A 26,237-nucleotide genomic window follows, 5' to 3' on the forward strand; every position below is an offset into this window, starting at 1 on the left:
CTGCAGGGGTCGGCAAGTCCCCCACGGGAACTACATCCACCTCCGCGGACTCCGGGGTCACCTCCACGGGCTCCCCATCCATCTCGCAGGGTGCGTCTTCCACAACGTCCTCCTGACCAGCATTGGGCTGGGCCATTGTTCCAGGCTCCAACCCGGGTTGAGTTCCCCGCCGGGTAGCCATGGACCTCGTGACCACGCAGGTCCATCCTGGTAACCCCAGCATCTCAGCATGAGCGTTGAACTCAACCTCCTTCCAGGCGGTATGTTCCAAATCGTTTCCGAGCAGGCAATCCACTGGCATGGCAGGGCTGATGGCAACTCTCAACTGACCCGAGACTCCTCCCCACTCAAAGGGAACTTGGGCCACGGGGTAATGACTCAGGCTGTTATCAGCCATTACCACCGGGTGGAATACTTCAGGAATCACCAGCTCTGGGGACACCAGCTGACGCCTTACCATCGTCATGCTGGCACCCGTGTCCCTCAGAGCCTCCACCTCCTCCCCGTTAACCCGCACCCTCTGCCGGTACTTGGCAGTGTTCGAGGGCAACTGTGTCACTGGGACCATCTCTCTATCCCCCAGTGAAACCAGGGTCAAGCCTGTCCACTGACCCCCCTCATCTAGGGACAACTCCTCCCCCAGCGCTACACTACCAACCCCGGGGCTCTTACCTCCTGTGGGGGCTGGGGACCGTTTGCGGCACTGGGGATCCCCCTTGTAGTGCCCAACCTCCCCACATTCGTAACACCGGACAGTTCTGGGCTGCTGACTCTTTTCAGGGTAAGTGGGTTTCGGTGATCCAGATTGGGGTGGGGACCCTACCCCCTTCCCTTGAGGTCTATTTTGGGGTCCTTTGAAGAACTCCTTCCTTTTATCCCCCCTCTCTCTTCTGGGGTGCGCCCTGTCCGCCCTTCTGGGTATCTCCCCCAGGCCCCTTGTGGGACACCCGGGTGCTAACCCAGGTATCTGCCTCCTCCGCAAGCTTCCGAGGGTTGGTCAGCTTGCGGTCCACCAGGTGTTGGCGTAGCTCTGGAAAACATTTATCGAGGAGGTGCTCTCTTAAAAACAGATTGTACAGCCCCTCATAGTCGCTCACTTCGCTGCCACGCACCCAACCCTCTAAGGCCTTACATGTATAATCACAAAAATCCACCCAGTTCTGTGTGGGAAGCTTATGGCTGTTGCGGAACCTTTGACGATATTTCTCTGGGGTGAGACCAAGCTTCCTCAGCAGGGCCTCCTTCATGACAGGGTAATTGGTTCGATCGTCTCTGTCTAAGGCCAAGAGTGTGTCCCTTGCCACGGGAGGCATGTACCGGTACAGGCCACCCCCCCCAGTAACTCTCGGGCACCCCATGGGCTACCAAGGACACCTCATACGCCGCCAGCCACTTATCTACGTCAACACTAAAACTGGCCACCACCTCCCTCGGGAGATGGAACTTAGGCTCTCGTGGAACATCAGCGGGTACGCTGCCACCATTCCTGTTGCCTTGCGCCCCTAGCTGCAATGCTTTCAACTCCAACTCCTTCAGGCTAAGCTCATGCGCGAGCTTCATTTCCTCCATAGCCAGCCTCTTCTCCTCTCTCTCCTTCTCCATCCTAGCAAGCTCCAACCTCAATTACCTCTCCTCCCTCCTGTCCTCATACTCCTCCACCGACACACTCCCTGCTGACACACTACTGCCTGCCCTGGAACGTCTCCCTGGCAACACATTGTCACTAACGTCAACCTGCAGTAGGTCCAACTCTCCTGGAGTGCCCGGTTCCCCTCGAGCGCCCGGCTCCCCCGGAGCGCCCGGATCCCCCTGCCCCTTGTCCCCTCTCCCTCCCGGGTGGGCCACTACCCATGCCCTCAAGGCTTTCTGAAGCTCCTCTCTCTTGGCGCCTCGCCTGACGGACACCCCCATCTCCTGACAGAACTCCTTCAGCTGCGCCAATGTGTACATTTCTAATCTGGCCAGCTCGAAATCCATCCTGACAGGTGGTGCCCCAGACAATTCACGGGAAAACAGACACTAGGACGTAGGCAACAGGTCAAAAACAGGAGCCTATACACTCAAAGAGACAGCGAAGGGCAATCGATAGGCTTGTGTTCGGATAGGTGTCCAATAGCGGCACACACTGAATCCCTGTAGGGTGCTGCACCAGCGCAAGTCCCAATCCCACCGCTGAACACCAATGTTAGAACTGGGGTCACCAATTCCGACACGATAGCTTGGCGCGAGGTAGGAAGGCACCCGTAGGCAATGTGTAAAGCACTGATGCAGCACTCACTAACATGGACCCAACCATGCGCACACAATAAAGGACACCACAACAGTTTGTTTAGTAAAACCACACGATTCTTTATCTATCTCAAGTGGCGATGAATCAATTAATTTCAGGAATAACAATGCAGCTAATTTCATGGCAACCACAATGAAGTCATATTCATCAATGGAGTAGCAAAAAAAACAGGTAGTCATCAAGCAACAATCAGTTCATACAGTTACATCGGGCGATGCAGGGTAGGGCAACAACTAATTCATTGCATTAATCAATCAGGGCACTTCAAAGCAACAGTTAATTCATTGGGGTAATCACAGAGCAACATTCATTTCTTCCATATACATGAATCTGTGACTGGCAGGGCAACAATTAATTCCCAGTCAATGGGACAGAGCCTTTCAGGGTACCCGTCAGAGAGCTCAGGGCAACTTGGGATTCCTTGTGGCACAAAACAGGCCAGAATCCACCTAAGGGCTTAGTACTGACACCCTACTGGCAACAAGCAAGACTTAGTGGTGATCGGGACCGTCTCTGGCCCTATCCGGTCTCAATCAGGCCACTGGTAGGCTCAGGTGGGGGCCTTCGGGGCCCGGTCACAATTCCCTGGGGGGGGGGGCGATCAAGGGGCTGCCATGCGGTCGCGGTGGCTTCTCGGCAGCCCCGCCAGTTGCGTCGATCTCGGCCCTCCCCCAGGGGGGGTGTTACCTTATTGCCGTCGGCCTCACGAGGCCTTCGCAGCTGTCCGGGCCTGAGGGGGGAATTGCGCGGGGGCTTTGCTCTCCTCACAATTCCCCCGCGGCGCTGATTCTGGTCACGCCGGCCTTCCTGGGTTCCCCTTGGCCAGGGAACCAATGGCGTTGCAGAGTTTCGGGGGCCAGGCAGCAGAGGCCAATAGAGCGGCAGCTGACAAGGGGCGTGGCCTCCTGGGCCAATGGGGCCCATCGCGTCCTCCTACGTTGCCACGGCGGTCCTCCCGGCTCGGGAGCTGCAGCGGCAGACCTCAGGAAAGTCAGCGCCGGGGACGGAAAGCGCCGGGGCTGCGGCGGCGGGTCCCGGGCCCGCGGCACACCCAGCGTCAGCGGCGAAGGTGGCTCCCGGCCCCACAGCTCCCAGGCCACAGCAGTGCTCCTCGTCGGACGGCCACTTCAGGACCCGGCGCCAACAGGCAAGTACCGGGCTGCGGCGGTGATGGGGCAGTCAGCGCTTGGCGTTCTTAGCGCTGGGAGGTCGCAGCACACGACGGGCCCGGCAGCAGGGCTGACAGATCCTGGGCCGCGACGGTGATCTGGAAACTGGCAGCACTTAGGAGTCACCATGGGCAGACGGGGGGGAGCCCAGTCCTAGCGCTACGGGGTCACACAGTGCTCGCGGCTCTAAACATGGAGGGGCATAATAAGTCCAATCATAAGGCACAAGAGGACGCAGTACAGGCACTATAGCGCTAGGTGGGCACAGCGCTTTACCAGCAGTTCCTGTTCGGCAGTGCCCACGGCAGGCAGTCCCCTTCTTCCTGACAGCGCCTGGATGGCACAGCGCTTATCTCGAGAGGAGTAGAGGCGAGTCTGGGTTGTAGGTCTTTGGGGGGAAATGTAGGGGGGTGGAGTTGGCAGGCATCAGAGGCAGGGTGGGTCCCTGCAGCACACTGGAGATGGTCAACTGGGTTGCCCCCCTCACCAGGCAAGATCAGCCGGCAGGCAGAGTCCCTCATTTACCTTAGGTACAGCAGGCCCTAGACTCGGCAGTCCCAGTATTGTAGGTTTCTCCCCTAGGCCCAACCGCCTACGCTCCGGCAGAGATTCCCCCAGGTCCAGCGGTGCCCCAACTAACTAGCCAGGTTTCCCTCCTTTCCTCTTATACCCCCAGGTGACCCTCCTGCAAAGGCGGCAAAGCATAATCCCTCCCAGGGCTGGAAGGTTCCAGGAGCTTCCACATAATAGTCTATGGGACAAAAAGGCGAGATGGAAAAAGATACTGTATCAAAATGTCCCACCCTGCTCCTAACTACTAGTGTGTGTATGCAATGTCCACTCCGCAGTAGCAGGGGCCTGTGGCAGCCATGTTGTTAGGAGAGAGCACCTGCACCTCCGCACTGTTTAGCAGTGGTAAGGCACCCAGAGACCTAGGGCCAACAAAAAGATGGCGGCAAAAATGAGGCAGCAAGGGCAAAAAAACGAGGTAGACCACCCTAGGGCTGACAGGTCTAACATGCGGATCACTGAAACAGCGATCTTTCACCCCGTCTTGACTCCTGGAATGCGGCAGTGGAGTGGGCTCATGTAGATGCAATAAACATATCATCCTTCTGAAGAAGTAAGTGGGCAGATAGGGTATACTTCTCATAATAGTGAGTTCCTTTCACTTGTCGCGGGTGGCCATGTAGACACACCGTAATTGCTATCTCATAGCACTCAATGTGGGGTGCAACGATCACGATACCCACCCGAGTGTTCCTGCGTGGTTTGCGATTGCTGTTACAAGTTGTCCTAATAAGTTGCACTTATAACAATTCCACAAAAGTGGCAACCAAGAATTGTAAAAACTTGCATGTTCCTAAACTAAGCATGGACGCAGTACGTTCAGGGCTCCTCACCATGGGATACGATTACTACACCCACACATGGTGACTGGGTCATGAATGGTTAGCCAATGCATTTGGACCCCCATGAGAGCTTTTTTGATACCATGAGTGGGACACTTGATTCACATAAAAAATGTTACTTTGCAATTGTGAATATGGGGGCCATCTGCCTGTTTGTGTTTCATTTATATATGTATCATCAGTGTGTGACTACGAAGGTGACACCCCCCACAGTTCATTACTCACAAAAGATAATGGGATGCTGCTACAAAAGAGGATGAAAACAAACAAAAAGGGAATCTATTCTTATAAAGACGAGAACCCTCCCTCACCCGAGGGTGACATCATTGGGTCCCCTCTTGCACACTGCAACCGCAAGGCGTACAGAGTGGGCTACAACTCTCAAAACAAAAAGAGAGGAGCGTGAGGTGTTCTATAAGGATACCAATTGAGGCAGCGGGAGTGAGGGGCAGAGTGCAAATAAGGAAAAAAGTGTATAACACTAGCTACTGGGTGACAGAAGTCAATTTACTGTTTGTCCCCATAGGCTAGGATTAAAAAGAGGTGATGTAGGACTGAAATAATATCCTAATCATTAATGGTCGACATGTTTCTGCCAGATGACTACAAGTTCGCGGCATTCATCAGGACCTCCAATGTTATCACTCTGCTTCAAAATCAGTGAAAAAATGAAATAAAAACCATACTCAATATTATGATGGTTTGCGACCAAAGAACCAGCTGCAGTCCGGTCCGGTGTCAATGAAAATCAAACATAGATAACAGTTTCATTATCAATTCAAACATTATAAACTCCCTTCAAAACACCACACACGTGATATCCAACTACACACGTGATTTAAAACCAGATAAAACGTCTAGATAAATATCAGTATCAAATGACTCACCTAGCAGGTAATATTAATTTACCTCCACCTTTATGGGGGTGTTGCCTCAGATCACAGATCACTGAGAGAATAAAAACAGAAAAGAAAATAGCTCAGACTGGCTCTTCCAAAAGCGCGCAGAGCAGAACGGGTACGATAGAAAACTAGTTCTCCTGTTAATGTACAAGGTGAAAGTAGTGTGCATTTAGAACAGAGAGGACGGGTGAGACATACAGCTATGTACGCAATCTGCTACATTTCTATGGATCGCGTTTTTGTTAACTATTGTAGATCTAGTATATATTCCCCAGCTCTATTTAATTTGGAGTAGATAAGATTCCTCTCTGTTCTAAATGCACACTACTTTCACCTTGTACATTAACAGGAGAACTAGGTTTCTATCGTACCCGTTCTGCTCTGTGTGCTTTTGGAAGAGCCAGTCTGAGCTATTTTCTTTTCTGTTTTTATACTCTCAGTGATCTGTGATCTGAGGCAACACCCACATAAAGGTGGAGGTAAATTAATATTACCTGCTAGGTGAGTCATTTGATATTGATATTTATCTAGACGTTTTATCTGGTTTTAAATCACGTGTGTAATTGGATATCACGTGTGTGGTGTTTTGAAGGGAGATTATAATGTTTGAATTGATAATGAAACTGTTATCTATGTTTGATTTTCATAGACACTGGACTGGACTGCAGCTGGTTCTTTGGTCGCAAACCATCATAATATTGAGTATGGTTTTTATTTCATTTTTTCACTGATTTTGAAGCAGAGTGATAACATTGGAGGTCCTGATGAATGCCGCAAACTTGTAGTCATCTGGCAGAAACATGTCGACCATTATTGATTAGGATATTATTTCAGTCCTACATCACCTCTTTTTAATCCTAGCCTATCGGGACAAACAGTAAATTGACTTCTGTCACCCAGTAGCTAGTTTTATACACTTTTTTCCTTATTTGCACTCTGCCCCTCACTCCCGCTGCCTCAATTGGTATCCTTATAGAACACCTCACGCTCCTCTCTTTTTGTTTTGAGAGTTGTAGCCCACACTGTACACCTTGCGGTTGCAGTGTGCAAGAGGGGACCCAATGATGAAGCATGTCACCCTCGGGTGAGTGAGGGTTCTCGTCTTTATAAGAATAGATTCCCTTTTTGTCTGTTTTCATCCTCTTTTGTAGCAGCATCCCATTATCTTTTGTGAGTAATATAGTGTTCGGAGTGGTGATGTTGGATGCTTTGACTCACTCCAACTATTTGAACCCTCTAGTGTGATATATATTTAGTACAGCATTTGCTGTGGGTTTTTACTTTAGCTTACACAGACTGGTTTGATCTTTTTCACAGTAGATAGGACCCCCGTTCCTTGTTTCCATAGTACAGTTGGTATATGTTTATTATACCGTAGATCCTTTCAGGATATGATGGAATATACAGGATTGGCCTTTGACGAAGACACAGTACAAGCAATACTAGATACACCCAGTATACTTGATACACACATTTTACAGACCTTGTCCAATTCAGAAGAATGGACTAAACTTAGTAATATCAAAAAACAACAAGTACGCACTATTCGACATGCTGCTATTCTTACTGAGTACCTCAGAGGTAATATAGCCCCCCCTGGCCTCATTGTATCTAATACCCCAAGACTTTTTTGGGATAACAAGGTTTTCGTTACCAATTGGTCCAAAATAGCTTGGCGTTGTACTAGAGACTGGTTAGTCTTGATAAATACTACAGCCAAAGAAACAGCTGATTTACTACTCATTGAAATTCAATCTTTAGAAACACAGCTTAAAACGGGTATACAGATTTCTGCCTATAAAAAGAAGTTAGATGAAATTTCTAAAAACTTGAATGAGGTTAAAGACGACCTGGTCAAATACAAAATTGGCAAACTCAAGAAAGATCTTGATAGATTTTCCTTAGATAAGGTGTACCCGTATACTGCAGATGGTTATCAGTCTAACCTGAATAAAAAGGTCAATAAGAAGGGTACACGGAGTTGGCGAAGAGATACTGACGAGTGGACCTCAAACTCTGACGAGTGGAGTGATTCCACTGACTCAGATACTGACCAAACTCTTTTTCGTCAACCTAGGAGAGGCAGAGGGAGAGGTAGAGGCTACTCATCTCCTCCAAATCAACAAGCATCTTGGTGGCCACCACAACCATGGGCTGTCCCACCACCTCTTTTCCATCCATGTCCACCCTATGGGGCCCCTTCTTACCAACCTTTTTTGGGCCAGGACAGAGGACGAAGAGGACGCAGGAGAGGCAACAGAGGACAGACTCTGGAGACTCCGCGAGTCAATTGGGATCCATCATTAGAACAGAGGATCACGAGGAGCATGACAGCATCCACGAGCGAGCCAGCAACCCGATTGTTAATTTGAGTAGCAAAACACTGACACAATTGGAGAATATGTGTTTTGTCCAAGGGTCTAGGTTTTGTACCTACTAAACTTGGAGATGATTTCATGACACACAAAGAATTGGCGGAATTTTTTCTAAAAATACGTCTGTGTTTCTTTTTTAGTGATTTTGACAAAGAGCCATCTGATCAGAGTCTAAATACAGGTCTCCGAAATAAATCCACATTTTTGCCTACATCACAACAGGTCCCATCAGAAGTTCTCACTTTTGAAAAGGCCGTTTTGAAAGATTATGAATCAGGTTTAAGCCATACAAATAAAGTATTTTGCAATCTGTCTAATGCGGAGAGACATTGTGTCTCCACTTTGGGTAATGATCCCCTTATCATGATTAAACCAGCGGATAAGGGGGGAGCTACGGTGATTTTAGATACGGTGGTATATCGAGAGGAATGCCTTAAACAGTTAAATAATGAAACTTTCTATACTCGTATTGCACTAGATCCTACTAGACGGTTACAACAGCGGATTAAGTCATTGGTGGAAGAAGGGAAAGAGACAGGTTGGATAACGAAGAATGAGGCTGAGTTTTTGATACAGAAAAATCCCAAAATACCAGCCTTCTATATCCTTCCTAAAATACACAAACATCAACTACCTCCACCTGGTAGACCTATAGTGTCTGGTATTGGTTCTATATTAGAACCCTTGTCGAAATTTGTAGACCACTTTCTTCGACCGATTGTATCCCAGATGCCATCTTATTTACAGGATACCAAACATGTGCTCTTGTGCCTGGAGTCTCTTTCTTTTGATCCCTCTTGTCAATTGATGGCCACATATGATGTGGAAGCACTTTATACAAATATACCCCAAGATGCCACGCTTGAGACAATATGTGATCTTTTAAACAGTAATCCACGTGACGACCAAACTCCAAATGACTTTGTTATGCGGTGTGCTACTTTAGCACTTAAGGAGAACTTTTTCAGTTTTAAAGGGAAACTTTATTGGCAAACCACCGGTACTTCCATGGGGAGTACCTGTGCACCTAGCATGGCTAATCTCTACATGCATGGTTTTAAGACCAACCATATCCATCCTCAGCAAAACCCTTTCTAGAGTCGACTCAAACTATGGAAGCACTATATAGATGATATCCTGGTCATCTGGGAAGGTGACCAGGAATCTCTAGAGAATTTTTCTGACTGGCTTAACACACAGGATGGGAACCTTCGGTTCACTGGTGAAAATAACAACTTTTCCATCCCCTTTTTGGATTTAAGATTACATCCTAAGGATGGTAGGATTCACACTGAACTATACCAAAAACCGATGGCAAGAAATTCCCTGTTGAGCTTCCACAGTTTCCATCCTCGGGCCCTTCTTACCAATTTACCAGTAGGCCAATTCCTCAGATTGAGGAGAAATTGCTCTGAGTTGGCTAATTATCATAAACATGCCATCAAGTTGACTGAGGAATTGTCTGCCAGACATTACCCAACACAATTGATTAAAAGAGCTTCCAAAAGAGCACGTAACTGAGACAGGGGGGCTCTTTTGGACACTTATACCAAAACTAAATTGGAAAGATTGGTGTGTGTCACTACTTTTAGTAATTTCACTGTAAATGTCAAAAGGGCCATTAACAAGAACTGGCATATACTGAATACGGGGAAGCTGACATTAGATTCTCCCCTTTTTGCATTGAAACGTAGTAGTAATCTACAGGATTTAATGGTACACACAAGACCGAGAACTACTACCTGCCACAATAGTCAATTGACGTTGTGGAATGTGGACCCTGTGACTGGGCATTTTCCGTGTGGATCGTGTTCAGTCTGTCCTTTTACACGTCATTTAACAGAAGTTGACATCTTACCAGGGAAACCTTGGAAACTGAATAGCCACACCAATTGTAACACAAGTGGGGTGATATACATGATCACGTGCCCCTGTTCTTTAATTTACATTGGCATGACTTGCCGCAAAATACGTCACAGGATAACTGAACACCGTAGTACTTTTCGGTGCAAAAAATCAAATACACGCATGACTAAACACTATCTAGAAAAGGGACACACAAATGACCTTCAATGGGTCATTATTGATAAACCCCATTATGATGTTAATATGGGACCTCTGGACAGGGTTCTGTTTCGCCGCGAACAGCGGTGGGTTTTTCGTATCAAGATTCATGTGACAGGTCTAAATGAAGATATTCCCTGGGGTTCGGTTTAATTCAATCCCACCTTCTTGCCTGTCCTGCTTATTCATGCACATATATGGTACATTCCCCATAATTGTGCACTATGAATTCACTCTGCGAATGGGTCCAATAGTCTTGACCTGATACACTGTGGGATTTATCTATATGATGCCATTACAATTTACACACATATGAGGACTGATTTAGGATGCATGACTGAGAAAGCGCCAGTTTTGGTGTTTTCTCCGTGGCTTGGTAGTTCTTTCCGTTTTTAGAACTACATTTCCCTTGATCCTCTTCACCCGGATGTAAACTTTGTCACTTCCGGGTTGTTTACACTCACGGAGATGTTTGCTGGTGATAAAATCGCACAGACACACGCTATCTCTCCCCTTTGGCTGTTGCCGTTAACAGAAGAACACAGAATGATCTGAGGTAATTGGGTTGAGAGTGCTTGGAGTTATCGGTGATTTTTCACCTTCTATTTTAATTCTTATTCTTGACAGTCAAGTATTTAATGAGGTCTTCGTACTTCATTGTTTCTATTTTTAGAACTTGACAATGTTTTTTCGACACCGCACATCACCACACGCTCCACGATTTCAGTGTCTGGGGCTAGATTGTAGACACTGTGATCTGTCTTTGGACGCGTGAGACATACAGCTATGTACGCAATCTGCTACATTTCTATGGATCGCGTTTTTGTTAACTATTGTAGATCTAGTATATATTCCCCAGCTCTATTTAATTTGGAGTAGATAAGATTCCTCTCTGTTCTAAATGCACACTACTTTCACCTTGTACATTAACAGGAGAACTAGGTTTCCATCGTACCCGTTCTGCTCTGTGTGCTTTTGGAAGAGCCAGTCTGAGCTATTTTCTTTTCTGTTTTTATACTCTCAGTGATCTGTGATCTGAGGCAACACCCCCATAAAGGTGGAGGTAAATTAATATTACCTGCTAGGTGAGTCATTTGATATTGATATTTATCTAGACGTTTTATCTGGTTTTAAATCACGTGTGTAGTTGGATATCAGGTGTGTGGTGTTTTGAAGGGAGTTTATAATGTTTGAATTGATAATGAAACTGTTATCTATGTTTGATTTTCATAGACACCGGACCGGACTGCAGCTGGTTCTTTGGTCGCAAACCATCATAATATTGAGTATGGTTTTTATTTTATTTTTTCACTGATTTTGAAACAGAGTGATAACATTGGAGGTCCTGATGAATGCCGCAAACTTGTAGTCATCTGGCAGAAACATGTCGACCATTAATGATTAGGATATTATTTCAGTCCTACATCACCTCTTTTTAATCCTAGCCTATGGGGACAAACAGTAAATTGACTTCTGTCACCCAGTAGCTAGTTTTATACACTTTTTTCCTTATTTGCACTCTGCCCCTCACTCCCGCTGCCTCAATTGGTATCCTTATAGAACACCTCACGCTCCTCTCTTTTTGTTTTGAGAGTTGTAGCCCACACTGTACACCTTGCGGTTGCAGTGTGCAAGAGGGGACCCAATGATGAAGCATGTCACCCTCGGGTGAGTGAGGGTTCTCGTCTTTATAAGAATAGATTCCCTTTTTGTCTGTTTTCATCCTCTTTTGTAGCAGCATCCCATTATCTTTTGTGAGTAATATAGTGTTCGGAGTGGTGATGTTGGATGCTTTGACTCACTCCAACTATTTGAACCCTCTAGTGTGCTATATACCCCCACAGTTTACCATGAAGCCTGTAGTATATATAATAAGACTCAGGTAAATTTAAAAAATCCTCTTGCATGAGTTGATGCGAGACGAGCTGGAAGATATAGGAAAAGATTCACTATGGAGAAGGTGTATACAAATAAGGCCCTCCTCACCTAAAAAAGTAAAAAGAAAAAAAACAGAAAAATGTCTTTAGAAAAAAATGCTTTTATTAGTGATGGTTGTATAGGGCAATTATAACACTAACAATATAGGCCTCCTAGATTACTATGTTAGTGGGAGTAATCTCACAAATGAGTAGGATGTTGAGGTGATTGGATCATTTGTAACTATGGTTTATGACGGATTGTGTGTCAATTCAAAGGTCAGGTAAAGGTTACCTGATCATTATTGAGATATAAAAAGTAGCGAATGGATCATCAATACCTAACACTGCCCCTTTTTTTTAACTTCTTTTGTAATTTAGGTCATGCTATTAGCACAAGGGACTGGTAGGTAACCCTGGGCGTAGTTCGCGAAGTAGCACTTCGCGAAGCTACGCATAGTGCACTTCGCACTACGCGAGCTATGCGTAGCACTTCGCGTAGTACCTTGTTCGCACTGTGCCAGATGTCGTTTTCAATGATTGCACAGTGCGGACAAGCAACCGGCACTGTGCAATCATTGAAAATGGCATCTTGCACAGTGCGAGCTGTAGTTTTCTGCTGCTCGAGTAGATTTTTACTCGAGCGGCAGCTTTCTCAACGCGAACTGGTAGTTTCTCATCGCAAGCGGTCGCGAGCATACGCCACCACTCGCAATGAGAAACCTGACCTCCTTGCGTTGGGAATCTTGCCGGGAGGTTTATTTTCCATGCTCGCGATCGCCAACTTGATGTTGCTGATCGCGAACAAGGAAAAAGTCTCGCCGGGATGTCATTTTGCTTGCTCGCGGTCACCAACTTGACATTGAGAACCGCGAGCCAGCAAAAAATGACCGCAGCACTACGCAACACTACGCTACGCGTGTTCGCACTGTGCTACGTGCAATTCGCGTAGTGCGAAGTAGCGCGAACTTCACAAACTACGCGAGCGTAGCGTAGTGCTTTGCCCAGGCTTACTGGTAGGGCTTTAGTATTTATCCTTCTTGCATGGTGTGATTATATACCACTGTTGAGTTCTCTATTACCTTGAAGAAGACCCAATACCTGCCCTAGGGGCCGAAACATGTTGGTAATTGCAGTATCCTTTTAAGGTCAAGTGATTCATTATTTTCACGTTGTGACCTGCATTTCATGATTTTACCCATACCAGAGGTTCTCGGTAATGTGGTTAGGTTTCAAGTATACCCCTATGTATTTTTAAAGCCCTTTTTCTTGCCAAATTAACAGGACCGAAGGCATTGTCCTGACAGCAGATTTCTAAGAACTCCTAGGGTTAAGAATAGCTTTCCTCAGGTGAGTCTTCTGGAGTAGCATTGTACCTACTCCCATGTGAGAGGTCGCCAAATGAAAAAGCATGCCTTGATAAGTTAAGGGTCAGATTACCTCTCAAAAATCTTTAGATGGCCCTCAGTTTAAGAAAGTCTAAACTGAAAGAGTATAGCAGTGACTTTGCAACCCTTTCACAACCCTCAAGTAGTTTAGTGTTTTGTATTCGTATATAGGGGGATATACTTGAAGTTGTACCTCCTACTCTCTGTTTTTGGGGAAGATAGAATTTAAACACATTACATTACATTAATTTAATGCTGTGCTTGATGAAGTAGGTCTTTATTTGTTTAATCTAGAGTGCGAGAGGAGCAGTCCAGCACATCAAAATGTCTTTAAAGATAATGGGTGTAGGACCACAGCCATATAATGTATAGAGGCCACAATGGAACTGCAGCCATCGTTAACATCTCATTAGAGGTTACACAGGTTACAGCAGAGGAACAATCCGCTAGAGGGCATTGGTTAATTACCTTATTTGAGTTGCTAATATATGTTCCTGTTCTTTGTTGAGACAAATTCCATAATTATTCAGCTTATATAGGGCAAATATATTTTTGATATTCTGGTGCATTAATAAGGAAAAAGCCACATCTTTACTTTCTTCTGATTTTTAGTGGGTCTTGGTTGTTTCTGGTCTTTGTGGGAGAGAGTTTCATAATGTTGCTACTTGTAGAGAGAACACAGTCCCACCAACCCTCTTTTTGATGTAGGTGGATGGACAGCTAAGGGGCTAGTCTAGAATCAATTGTTCGGTTCAATATGTACCTTTTAAATTTGGCTTGGAGGAACAATGAGTCTTTGCCCTGAATTTCCTTGAGGGTGATGCAGAGTGCCTTAAAGCCAGAGGCTCTGCTTATAGGGAGCGAGTGAATGTCTTGGAGTGGTAGAGTGAGGTGTTAAAATATAGTAAGATTTAGGAGCTGCACTGCTGCAGTGTTTTTTATCATTTGTAATTTACAAGGTAGGAAGATTGGGGCCTCATGATGTGCACCATTTGTACCATTTGTACCATTTGTGCCAACAGCGACATGACGAGGGTGAAAGTGGCCTGCAGTTTCGGTGGGTAGCCAAGGGATGGGAAGATGTTTCATTGTGTTTGCATTAGACAGAAGGTATAACTTGTGCTTTGAGTCCCTTGAGGAATCATGGAAAGGCTGGAGTTCATAATAACTCTGACATGCCATGCCCAATGTGCCATCTCTAATTCTGTGAGAGATGGGTATAGTCTGGCACTTTCTCCATTATCCAAGAGTCACGAAGAGTTGTAGATGTCCAGCAGCCAACACTTAGTTCACCTATAAAAACAGATTTATTGCCACAATCTTAGTCTCATTAGTGAAGTGAAATTATGTTGGGAGCCTGGATTTTTCATACCAGCAGGCAGCTTAATTCTGTCTTTATTGTTTGGACCAATGCGGCTGCTTAATAATGAACTCTCCTGAAAAAGAAAATGTCAGGGAGGTTAGAGGGAGCCTGTTTCTTTCGTGGCTTATTTATTTATTTCGTGTTATAAAGGATGGGAGACGTAGCAACAGCACTTATGTTCTCATTGTGGACATAGACGGCATGCTCGGTGTGTGCGCTCGTGTAATATATGAGCTTATAAACACGTTTGCAGTCCCTGAATCTTCACCAGCTCACGTAAGGCGCTGCTAGACTGTTGGTGGCAAAGTCTAAAGACGTGTCTGCGGATTCATATCTGAAGACTGTTCTGGTCGCCATTTTGAATGTGTTACCTCTTGCTGCAGTGATAAAAAAAAACATTAACACGAAGTAGCAGTCTCATTTCCAGTAGAACAGAGAGGTGTACACGAGTACCAGTTTATTCAAAATAATTAATTAAGAAAAGCACTTGCTAATTAGCTCCGCATCGAAATGGTGAATTGAACAGATTGGAGAGTGTCGTGTCGTAGGAAATAAGGGGCCCAGGCAAAAGCAGATACAGGCACAACCTTCGTTATTCATGTTCTCTTTCTAACCGCCCGCGCCTCCTCGGCGCTCTGCCCTTCCACTTCCTCCTTCCCCAACCTCTCATCTCGCCTGGTCCTAGCGCCGCGCGCCGGAGCCAGGCAATGACAATATCACATCTCCCCCCTTCTTGAAGTCCATTGTTCTCTCAGTTAAAGTTCCTCGATGAGTCGGGTAGGTCTCCGAATAATATCTGTGGCCGGCGTGGAATGGGTAGTTCCCCTGGCCCTCTTGAGCTTGGTGGTGTCTCTAGCTGTTCTCGAATCTTGACTTCTTGACTTGAGTCATCTGTGTCTTGTTCTGACTCTGCTGCGTGGGTATAGGCTGCTGGATTGCACTTCTTGAAGTATGACACGTTTCGTGTGATTCTTTTGCTCTCAGAGGCGTCTGTGACCATAGTTCCTTTCCGGTTCGTCACTCGTGGGGACTGGTCATGGAATAAACTGTCCGTCTTTGCCTTCTGTTCTTGTCTGACCAGCACCCAGTCCCCTTCTTGGATATCAAATGTTCTAGCGTTGCGGCATCCATCCGCATATTCTTTCATCTTTGCCTTTTTTGCTTTATCAACTTCTGCCAACATCATGTGGTCATGAGAATGGGACTTGGCATGCGCAGCAGCATCTGCGACAGGTATTCTGGTGCGCAATGTTCTTCCCAGCATCAGAGTGGCTGGGCATTTATTGGTGGTGCTGTGCGGCGTTGTTCGATATGCTCTCAACACCATGTTGAGAACAAGTTGGGTGTCTCGCCGGTCCAGTTCTGCTTGTTGTATGGTCTTCTTTATTGTAGCCATGAACCTCTCTACCATCCTGTTGGCTTGAGGCCACATGGGAGTGAGCTTCCAGTGTTTGAAATTAAGGTGTCTGGCAAATTCCGTGAAGTCGTGTCCATTGAATGGCAGGCCCTTGTCTGTTTTGACTACCATGGGGATTCCCCACGCAGCAAATGCTTTGTCTAGAATCGGTATGATAGTGGTGGCTCTTGTTGACGATACTTGTTGCTCGATGGGGAATCTGGAATACTCATCCATGATGACAATAATGTATTTCCCGGACTTCAGTGGCCCAAAGAAGTCAATAAAGCAAACACAAGGAGATGATGGATGGAGTGCTGAAACTTTTCAAACACTCACCCCCAGTCACAGATCTGGGTTGAATCCATCATCATTCTTTAGCTCACTTTGCCAACCCAGTTCAGACACAGCTATATGCAAATCGGTCTTGACCCTGTGCCTCATGGGAACAGTCCAGACCAAACTGCCAAGCCATGTCTTCCCTGGATTGGAATCAAGCATCCTGGGACCGGTTTCGGGCTAACAGCCCTCATCAGCCAGGCTAGCTTGAATCCTGTGACAAAGTGAGCAAGGGACCCACGTCTGGGCATACCCTGCCAACTTAGGGTGAACAAAGCAAACACAAGGAGATGATGGACGGAGTGCTGAAACTTTTCAAACACTCACCCCCAGTCACAGATCTGGGTTGAATCCATCATCATTCTTTAGCTCACTTTGCCACCCCAGTTCAGACAGAGCTATATGCAAATCAGTCTTGACCCTGTGCCTCATGGGAACAGTCTAGACCGAACTGCCAAGCCATGTCTTCCCTGGACCAGAATCAAGCATCCTGGGACCTGTTTCGGGCTAACAGCCCTCATCAGTCAGGCTAGCTTGAATCCAGTGGCAAAGTGAGAAAGGGACCCACGTCTGGGCATACCCTGCCAACTGAGGGCGAACAAAGCAAACACAAGGAGATGATGGACGGAGTGCTGAAACGTTTCAAACAGTCACCCCCTGTCACAGATCTGGGTTGAATCCATCATCATTCTTTAGCTCACTTTGCCACCCCAGTTCAGACAGAGCTATATGCAAATCAGTCTTGACCCTGTGCCTCATGGGAACAGTCCAGACCAAACTGCCAAGCCATGTCTTCCCTGGACCGGAATCAAGCATCCTGGGACCGGTTTCGGATTAACAGCCCTCATCAGCCAGGCTAGCTTGAATCCAGTGGCAAAGTGAGCAAGGGACCCACGTCTGGGTATACCCTGCCAACTTAGGGTGAGCAAAGCAAATACAAGGAGATGATGGACGGAGTGCTGAAAAGAAGTCAACAGCCACCTGTTACCATACGCTGTCTGGGAGGTCAGACATCTGGAGCGGAGGCCGCCGTTCTTCTCGCCCTACCAGTTGGCATTGAGGGCAGTCTTGAAGCGTGTTTTCTACCATGTGATCAAGGGACGGGAATCACACACGTTCCCGTAGTGCTTTCTTTGTTGCCACTGCGCCTCGGTGTCCCTATTGGGCCAAGTTGACAACTCCTTGACGTAACTGTTGTGGGATGACAACTCGTCTGTCTCTTAGGAGTAGTCCGTTATCACTGATTGTAAGGTCGTCTTTGACATGTCGGAAAGACACTAGTTCCTGTGCATTGATGCTTTTGTCAGTTGGCGTTTCCTCCAGGTGTCTCCATGAATTGTTGTGAATGTGGAGTATGATGTTTTGGAGTGTGGCATCTTTTGCAGTGGCTTCTGTGATTGCTTCCAACGGAACAGCTGGTGGTCTCGCCTGATCAATGACAAAGTGGATATATTCTTTAGCCACCGAGTGCCTCGTTCGTGTTGAGGCCTTAGGATGTCTCGATATATAGTCTGCTGGGTTTTCCTCTTTTCCTGGCTTGTGGTTGATCGTGTAAGTGTATTCTTGGAGATGAATGCCCCTGCGCTCAATTCTTAGTGGCATCTTCGCTCTGGGATTCCCGAATATAGTTATCAGGGCTTGATGGTCGGTGATCAGTGTGAAGTCTACTGGGCTAGCGTCAACCGTGATTTCTGTTTTCTTGCAAGGGTCAAAGTATGCCAGGTTAATGGCAGAACTTACTGCAGTCTTGATTTTGTTGAACGCTTGTTCACATTGGATTGACCATCGGAATGGTTGTCCTTGTTTCGTGAGTTCCCGCAGGGGATAGCTGATGGTGGCGTAGTCTTTAATGTACCGGGATCAGTAGTTGGCCATGCCTAGGAAAGATCGTATGTCACTGACATCACAAGGGCAGTGCGTGTCAGCCAGTTCCATCCCTTTTTCGGGGTGAGGTCGCATTCCATCACTGGAGAAGATGTGTCCATAGAATTTTAGCGTCGATTTGTGGAATTCACACTTGTCCCGATTGAGTGTAAGATTGGCGTTTAAGAGAGCGTGACACACTTGGTCTAAAGCTTTGTCGTGTTCCTTGAGAGTGACACAGAATATCAGGATATCATCGCTGTAGTTGAATGCGTTAGAGATGTGATGAATAACTCATCTCACTGCCGCTTGGAATATTTCCGCAGCTGAGGAAATTCCAAAATTGAGGCATTTATACCTGGAAAGTCCTTGGTGCGTCGAGAATGTGGTAATGTAACGGGATTTCTCGTGAAGCTCAAGCTTGTGATATCCTTTGTTTAGATCCAATTTTTGAGAAAGCTTTTGCCCCATTTAGGCGAGTGATCATGTCACTGATGTGTGGTGCCGGGTGTCTTTCACGTTCTATGGCTGTATTCGGGGCCCTCATGTCCACACACAGGCATACCTTGTTTTCCGCTCCCCGCTTAGCAACAACCACTACTGGGGATACCCACGGTGTGGCTCCAGTCGATCTTTCGATAATGTCAGCCCTCAGCAGGTCTTGTAGCTCCTCATCCACGGCTTGTTGGAGGTGGAAAGGTAACTTCCGGTGGTGCTGACCTACGGGTGGTATCTGCTCATTTATGTGTAGTCGGACCTTGAAGTGGGCCAGTTTTCCGGTGAACAGCTTCGGGAATTTGCTGACGATATCTGGCGAGTCATCAACCTTGTATAGGATCTCCACTAGGTTTAAGAGTTCAGCCGTGGGTAGGCTAAGGAGACAGTCAGCTGCTTCAGGACCTTCTATGACGTGAATCTGTGCGTGAACTGTTCTGTCTTTGTATGTTAGAGACGTTCAAAACTGTCTCAGACAAGGTAGGGGCTCTTTGGACATCCATGTAAAGATACGTACAGCTGCTCTATGTAGTTTGGGTTTTGGATTTATTTTCTTGTATTCTGTCAAACATATGTAGTTGAGCGATGGTCCGGTGTCTAGGACGAATTTTGCTGGGTGATTTCCCATTTGGATGTGCAGTCTCGGGTATTTCTTTAGCCTTTCGCGGTCTGCTACCATGCATACGTATTCGTCACTATCTTGAGATATGGGTGAGAGGGCTGAGGATTCCCTCGACGGCGAGCATCGGGACCGGTGTGTGTGGTGCAACCGTATACAGGATCTTGATGAGCTAGTCGACCTGTCTCGCCTCTCAAGAACTGCTCTCACGTGATGGCAAGGTCCTAGGGAGCGTCTTGTTGGCGCAGATCCTCTGCGGGGTGCTTGGCACAGCAGTTCGAAGTGATTCTCCTTCCCACAGCAGTGGCAATGTTGTCCCATGGCAGGACATGGGCCCGTGTGAGGGTAATCTTGTCCACAGCGGTAGCAGTGTGGTTGTTGTTTCCTGTAGCTGCTATTCTTGTTTCCACCACAAGTTTGACTTGCAGGCTTCGGGGGCTTTTTGTAGTCTGACGAGCGTCGCGTGTCTGCTTGAGAGTGAAGTTGGAATGCTTGTTTTTCTGTTTTCCTAGCTTCCATCTTTATCGCATGGTCTTCAGCTTGGTCATTTATTCGCAATAGCACTTCGATGTCGTTGAGTGAGTAGTGTTTCTTTTGCAGGCGACGACGTACTGACTCTGATTTGCATCCCCCTATAATTCATAGGCGAAGTGCATCTTCCGTATTGAAGTTGTCAAATTCGCACTAGCGAGCTAACCGTTTGAGCCGTGTGATGAAGTCACCCATTGACTCATCTTTTTCTTGTGACGCCAGATTGAAGGTGTACCGTTCGTAGTCCAGATTTCATTTGTGAAGGAATTTTCTGTTCAGTGCCTCTCTCACGTCTTGATAGGAGGTTGCAGTGGCTGGCGTCAGTTCTTTTATGACTTGTCCGACGTCTTTTACTATCAGGTTGCGCAGGGCAATGAGCTGTTGTTTGGGGTCAGTGACCTGCGACCCCATCATGAAGTCTTCGAAGTCTTCTAACCAGCTTTGCCTTTTTGGGCCCATGCCACTGCCAGACGTGAGGGTCAGAGGTTCTGGGGTCGTAGGAAGGATTCACCTAGCATTACTGGACCTGGCTGTGCATTTTGCGATGTGTCCGGGGCCACTGACATGCTGCCGTGTAGATGTGGCTTCTTGACTCTCTCTGGGGGTCAGCGGGTGCTCTAGGATGTGTGGCCAGAGGTGCAATTGTGTATGGAGCCTTGACGGAGTCAGGATCCGTGAGTGAGCACGTTACAAACTTTTTGCCTGGCTTTAAGATGGCCTCCGTGGTATTTGCAGGGTTTGTGGCTGTATGGCCTGACTCTAAGATGGCCGCCGAGTAGAACACATGACATGTGCACGAGGCTGTGTGAAGAGCCTGTGCTGGAACTGTAGGCAGGCAGGAAGGCAGGGGCTTACTATGGGCGTGATGAAGCAGCACACAATCAGCAGTAGTATCAGTCTTTAGGCTGGGTGCGACCTCTTTGTGGGTGCTATACCGCTTGCAGCCACCGTTATATGTGCTCGGGAGAGCATTCCAGACATCAGCTGGCAAGCGCTGACTCACCGCTGCAGCACGTGTCTTTAGACCAGGATCGGCAGGTTCAGGATCCCCGCCTTCATCGCCAGTTGTCTTGTTGTGGGAAATAAGGGGCCCAGGCAAAAGCAGGTACAGGCACAACCTTCTTTTTTCACGTTCTCTTTCTAACTGCCCATGCCTCCTCGGCGCTCCGCCTTCCGCTTCCTCCTTCCACAACCTCTTGTTTCGCCTGGTCCTAGCGCCGTGCGCCGGAGCCAGACAATGACAATATCACAGAGATGCACACTACACAGAACCCAGAGGAAAACACTTAGGCCTTTCCCTCAACCTAAAATTATTACTGGGGAGAATAATTATGTTCCTAAATCCAGATCTAGAATAATGTGTGTTAAATACCGCCCGGCGCCGTGCTCTTTCTTGATAGGCCATTGTTTTAATAGGCTATTTAGATTAAAAGCTTTTTTCCAGGTTCTGTTTTTGGTAAGTGTATTGTATGTTAAAGGAAATTGAAGCATTTGACATTTCAGTCATTTCCATATACCTCAAAATTGATTGCGTGTTACTCCTGCTTTCCTGGACGTTCACATTCATAGGTATTTCAATACTTAAGATATGGCCTTAAGTTGGGAGTGCAATATTTTATGAAACAACGATTCAGGAAGTGACATCAAATAGGTGCCGTAATGTGTCCATCTCATGCTCAGCCAGGCACCTGTTTTTGTGTGCTAGGTGTTTAAAGTTCCTTTAAATAACTCAGAATTTCTCCAAGTTAGTGTATGGACTTTAGACAGAACAAAGTCAAGCATAGAGAGTGGCAGTCCTTGTTCACTGTCTCAGACTTGTTCTGTTTAGGTTTAAATTTATTTTACAGAATTTCAGAAATATATTACAGAACATTAACCTCACCTACATCCAGTGGCCGGTGAGGTGCATTATGCAGGTAAGGAGGAAGATAAACTATGGGAAGGGGGAAAGGGAACTAGGGAGGGTGGGGTGAAGCCAATAAAATTATCCGTGGTGGGAACGGGGGGGATTGGATAATAAAGTCCGGGAGAGGAAGAAGGTACTGCTCAACAGTGTCTGCTGCTGCAGGATGCTATAGCCTTCATTCTCCATGTGTGTGTGAATCGAAGTATCCACAGATACGCAGGGCAAGACAGCACAGTCTGGTGGCAAGAATTATATACATGGTCCCCATATCTCAACAAATTGTGCAAGCTTATGTTCTATGGCGGCTGTCAATTTTTCCATGCCCAGCACTGTAGCCAGTTAGCATGTGTTGGTATATTCTCTATGCCCCATTTGGGAAGAATGACTTGTTTGGCCACACAGAGTGCTAGGGTAATGGCTTTCCCTGTCGCAGGTCTCAATGGGTGGGTCAGAGTGGTGGGAAGCACTAGTAATATGTAGCTAGGAAACTTGGGTATATCGCTCCCATACTTTTAGTTAACGTCTACCAGGACGTCTGCCAAAAATCGTTGTAGTTTAGGGCAATGCCAAAGAATATGGGTCAGCATACCTGAAGAGCTGCATTTCCTCCAACAACCCTCCTCCCCGTCCTGTCTCCATCCAGACATTCGGGCCAGGGTGTAGTACCAGTAATGTGTCAGTTTAAGTAGAGTCTCCTTCCCGGAAGCACTTTAGGCCAATGTGCGAGCTCTGTGTAAAATGTCCGACCATTCTTTGGGAATGAAGGGCAGTTCACATTCTAATTCCTATCTCCTCTGAGCAAGGGATTTAGTGGTGGCTGTGGCGTTGTTTAGGAAGGCATAAATATCTGACAGTAGGTCCTTATCATTACGACGTGTGAGGAGTCATTTTTCAAAGGGTGTGAGGGACCTACTGGCATACGGGCGCACTTGGTGACGTCACCCAGTGATGAATAGCAACGTAATGCTGGTACTCACTCAGCAGCACTCCATAGCTGGACCTGATTTGTGGGAAATCCATGAGGCCAGGGTGGTCAAAGAAATTCCTTATCCTTTTGTAGCTGTATTCCTGTCATGGGAGAAATGCTGTGCCATACATGGCAGGTGGGTAGTCGGGGTTCCCCATAATGGATATTTATGGTGATCTGTGGGTGGAACGTTTTTGCCAATTTAACTCTATCTGATGACCCTTTTGTTGTCCTTACTACTGGTGAGATGTAAATCCCTGGCAGGCGATGTTTTTTGGGCAGTCATGCAATTTTCCATATATGGATCCCAGCAATTTCCTGGTCAATGAAGCACCAGTGTTTTTCTGTGTGGGTGCTACTCCATTCTACTATAGATCTCAGTTGGACCACCAGTGGCGTAACAAAAATTTAAGGGGCCCCCCTGCAATGTACACAGATGGGTCCCCACTCCGGATTTTATCTGGAGCGTTTAGGTATGAGTACTGTGTTGAGGGGGCCCCCTGCCGCTCGGGGGCTCCCCCGCACCGTGGGGGATGCGGGGGCCTGAGTTACGCCCCTGTGGACCACCTGTGTTAAACCCCGATCCTTGTGACTGGGGGTGAATGTTTGCATTGTCCAGCATTCTGTCCATCAATTGTTTCTTTTGCACCGCTATACCAAAAGGAAGCAATAATGTCAGCTATGCGGGATCGGCGCTCTATCGCAATCAAAGGAATGAAGGTGTGGCTATTCCAGGAATTATCCACCCTCATGCTGCAACATCGTCAAGTGATTAAGCCAGTCACCACGTTTCTGCGAGAGAAAGCAGTCAAATACATATGGGGGTACCCCTTCTGACTTATCTTCACCTGGAACAAGGAGATGCACATGATCTGCACCATGGTCTCTACTAAAATAATATTCACCATATTAGGATACGGAGCATAGCCCGCTAATGCTGGCCATGAGGCCCCTTCAATACTTAAGGGACCCATCACAACAGTCTCAAGGATGTGTGGGGAGGGCGCCATTAAACCAAGTCTGGTGCTCCCAGACTGTAAGAGGACCTTCAAGGAGTGCATATGGGCGATATGCATCAAGTGCCAGAGGCGTTGTATAATATGAAAAGTGTTATTATTAGCGTCCACAGCCAGAAATGTGACCCAGGAATACAAATCTTCAAAGTGGAACACTGCGTGCTAGTGTCGCTCTCACACGACCACAGACAGATCCCCGCTGGTGCGAGGAGCCCTTTCTCAGGACCAGGACCTGAGTGGTTGCAGGTCGACCTTAGTTGTGGACGGGGCATTCCAAGATCCCCCTGAGGGCTCAGATGCTGATTCTGCATTCTCCTCTCTGCAGGTTAGGGCTCGCCTCCCAGGGTAATCCTACAAATGGCAGATGAGTGGCTGTGTCTTTTATGAACCAACTATACTAACTATACTTGCTGCTTGGCCCTGTAGGGGGGCGTGGAGCAGCATGTCCCCCTAGGGTCTTCCTTATTCCCGTGGACCGAACTCACTATGCGAGTAGACCCCTAATAGCTTTCATGGTATCATTTGTCCTTACCACTCTCAGAGTCCCCCATGCTATCTGGCAACATGGAGCCTTGCTTGGTCCCTTTTCAGTTGCTATCACCCTGCCACCCCGTACCTTTCCCACTCGCCACCCCCGTGGAACAATATTTCAATTGTTTGGGCAGTCAGCCTTCTGGCTTCTGCCCATGGTATTCTTGTGGTTTTGCTGTTCTCACTGTTTGCCCTGATTTTGTTTCCCTGCCAAGATGCCTCTCCCACCCCTCCATACTCTTCTACTGGGCCCCTCACCGCTACAGCTGGCCCTCTGGCCTTATACCCTCCAGTGGGACCATTTGGAGAGACAGCCCCTTATGGGATGACAGGTGGCACTCCCCTTTGCATCATATTGTAAATATACAAAGCATGCAAATCTCCTCTAAACGTTATAAAATAAATATATACCTTGGATGTAGGGGAATCCAGAATAGATTGCCCTCCTCCAGGAGACTCATATTACCAGAACCAAGGGGCTCCAGCTTCAGAGGCGCTGGAGGTCCAGGTTTTTACCACAGACTTTTCCGCCTACTCCCAGGGCAAACTGATCTGGTGGGGGTGGGAGATCCCCTACAAGTGTTGTCTGTAAAGATAGATCCTGATGACTGTTTCGTATTGCTGGAGGTGGTTCTGTATGGCTCCCCACTACTGATAGGCAGTATCTATGCCCCCAATTCAGATCAAGCACAATTCCTGCACCGTCTTTTAGCACATTTTGCTTTCTGGACCCACATGCCCTGGCTGTTAGTGGGCGATTTTAATTGTGTACTGAATCTGATCCTGGTTCATTCAGACCAACCCCTCCCCAATTCCCCAACTATTACCAATGCACGTAGCTTGGCAGCCTGCCTCGCCCAATGGTCACTAGCGGATATTTGGCAGGTATCCGACTTTAATCCTATTACTCCCCAGTTCACGATGTTCATAGCCATTTGGATCAGCTGGTCAGCTCCTGGACTCTCTGCCACTCTGTCTTTTCCCTCGACTATATGAGACAAGGATTTTCTGACCATAGTCCCTTGATAGCAGAGGTACACTGGGGGAGGCTGCCTTCCCCCATTCCCACGTGGTGCTTGCAGCCATCCACTCTTGAAGACCCTGCCTTCCGAGAAGTAGTCTCAATCAGTATAATTGAGTACTTTGACCATAATGAGGGTACCGCTTCTTCGCCTTCTGTTGAATGGGAAGCTATTAAGGTGGTGGTCTGAGGTTTTTGCACCGGGTTTGCTTCGAGGGCTGCAAAAGATGTTGCTCCGATATCTGGACACCACTGAAAAGGAATATATAACTAGAAAATGAAACACAGTCGAAAACCGTGCCTTGTGCCCCTCGTTCATAGAGCTTTTGGAGTGTGAGACACAACTCCTGGAATGTCCATGCTGTTTAGACCATACTGCCTACACGGCCAGTTCATATGCTGAAGGTGACAAGAGATTTGTGTGGCGATAGTGGGCCTGTGACCGACGGCCTTCCTACAGAGTTCTAAAAACAAATCACTGCCATCCTAATTTCCAAACTGTTGAAACATTTCAACACAATTACCAGGGAGGACTCTCTTCCTGCTACATTACGTGAGGCATCACTGGTGTCCCTGCTGAAACCTAGGAGAGACCTGGAAGACTTGGCTTCCTACCGCCTAATAGCCATCCTAAATATGGACTATACGATCCTAAGTATAGTGCTCGCTGACTG

General features: G+C 47.2%; 1 long non-coding RNA gene across 2 annotated transcripts in view; it reads left to right on the top strand.

The window, feature by feature from the left end:
- Positions 1-10,687: 10,687 nt before the first annotated feature.
- LOC146829292 (uncharacterized) overlaps positions 10,688-26,237 on the top strand; it is a 209,804-nt gene continuing 194,254 nt past the window's right edge. Inside the window, exons 1-2 of one of the 2 annotated variants that reach the window (XR_014961950.1) lie at positions 10,714-10,768; positions 11,446-11,498. This is a non-coding gene — a long non-coding RNA (uncharacterized LOC146829292). Of the gene's footprint in view, positions 10,769-11,445; positions 11,499-26,237 lie in introns of both variants that reach the window. The other variant, XR_014961951.1, reaches the window with a different exon arrangement.

This window comes from Triturus cristatus, chromosome 5_2 (assembly GCF_964204655.1).
Source record: "Triturus cristatus chromosome 5_2, aTriCri1.1, whole genome shotgun sequence".
Classification (NCBI taxonomy): Eukaryota; Metazoa; Chordata; class Amphibia; order Caudata; family Salamandridae; genus Triturus; species Triturus cristatus.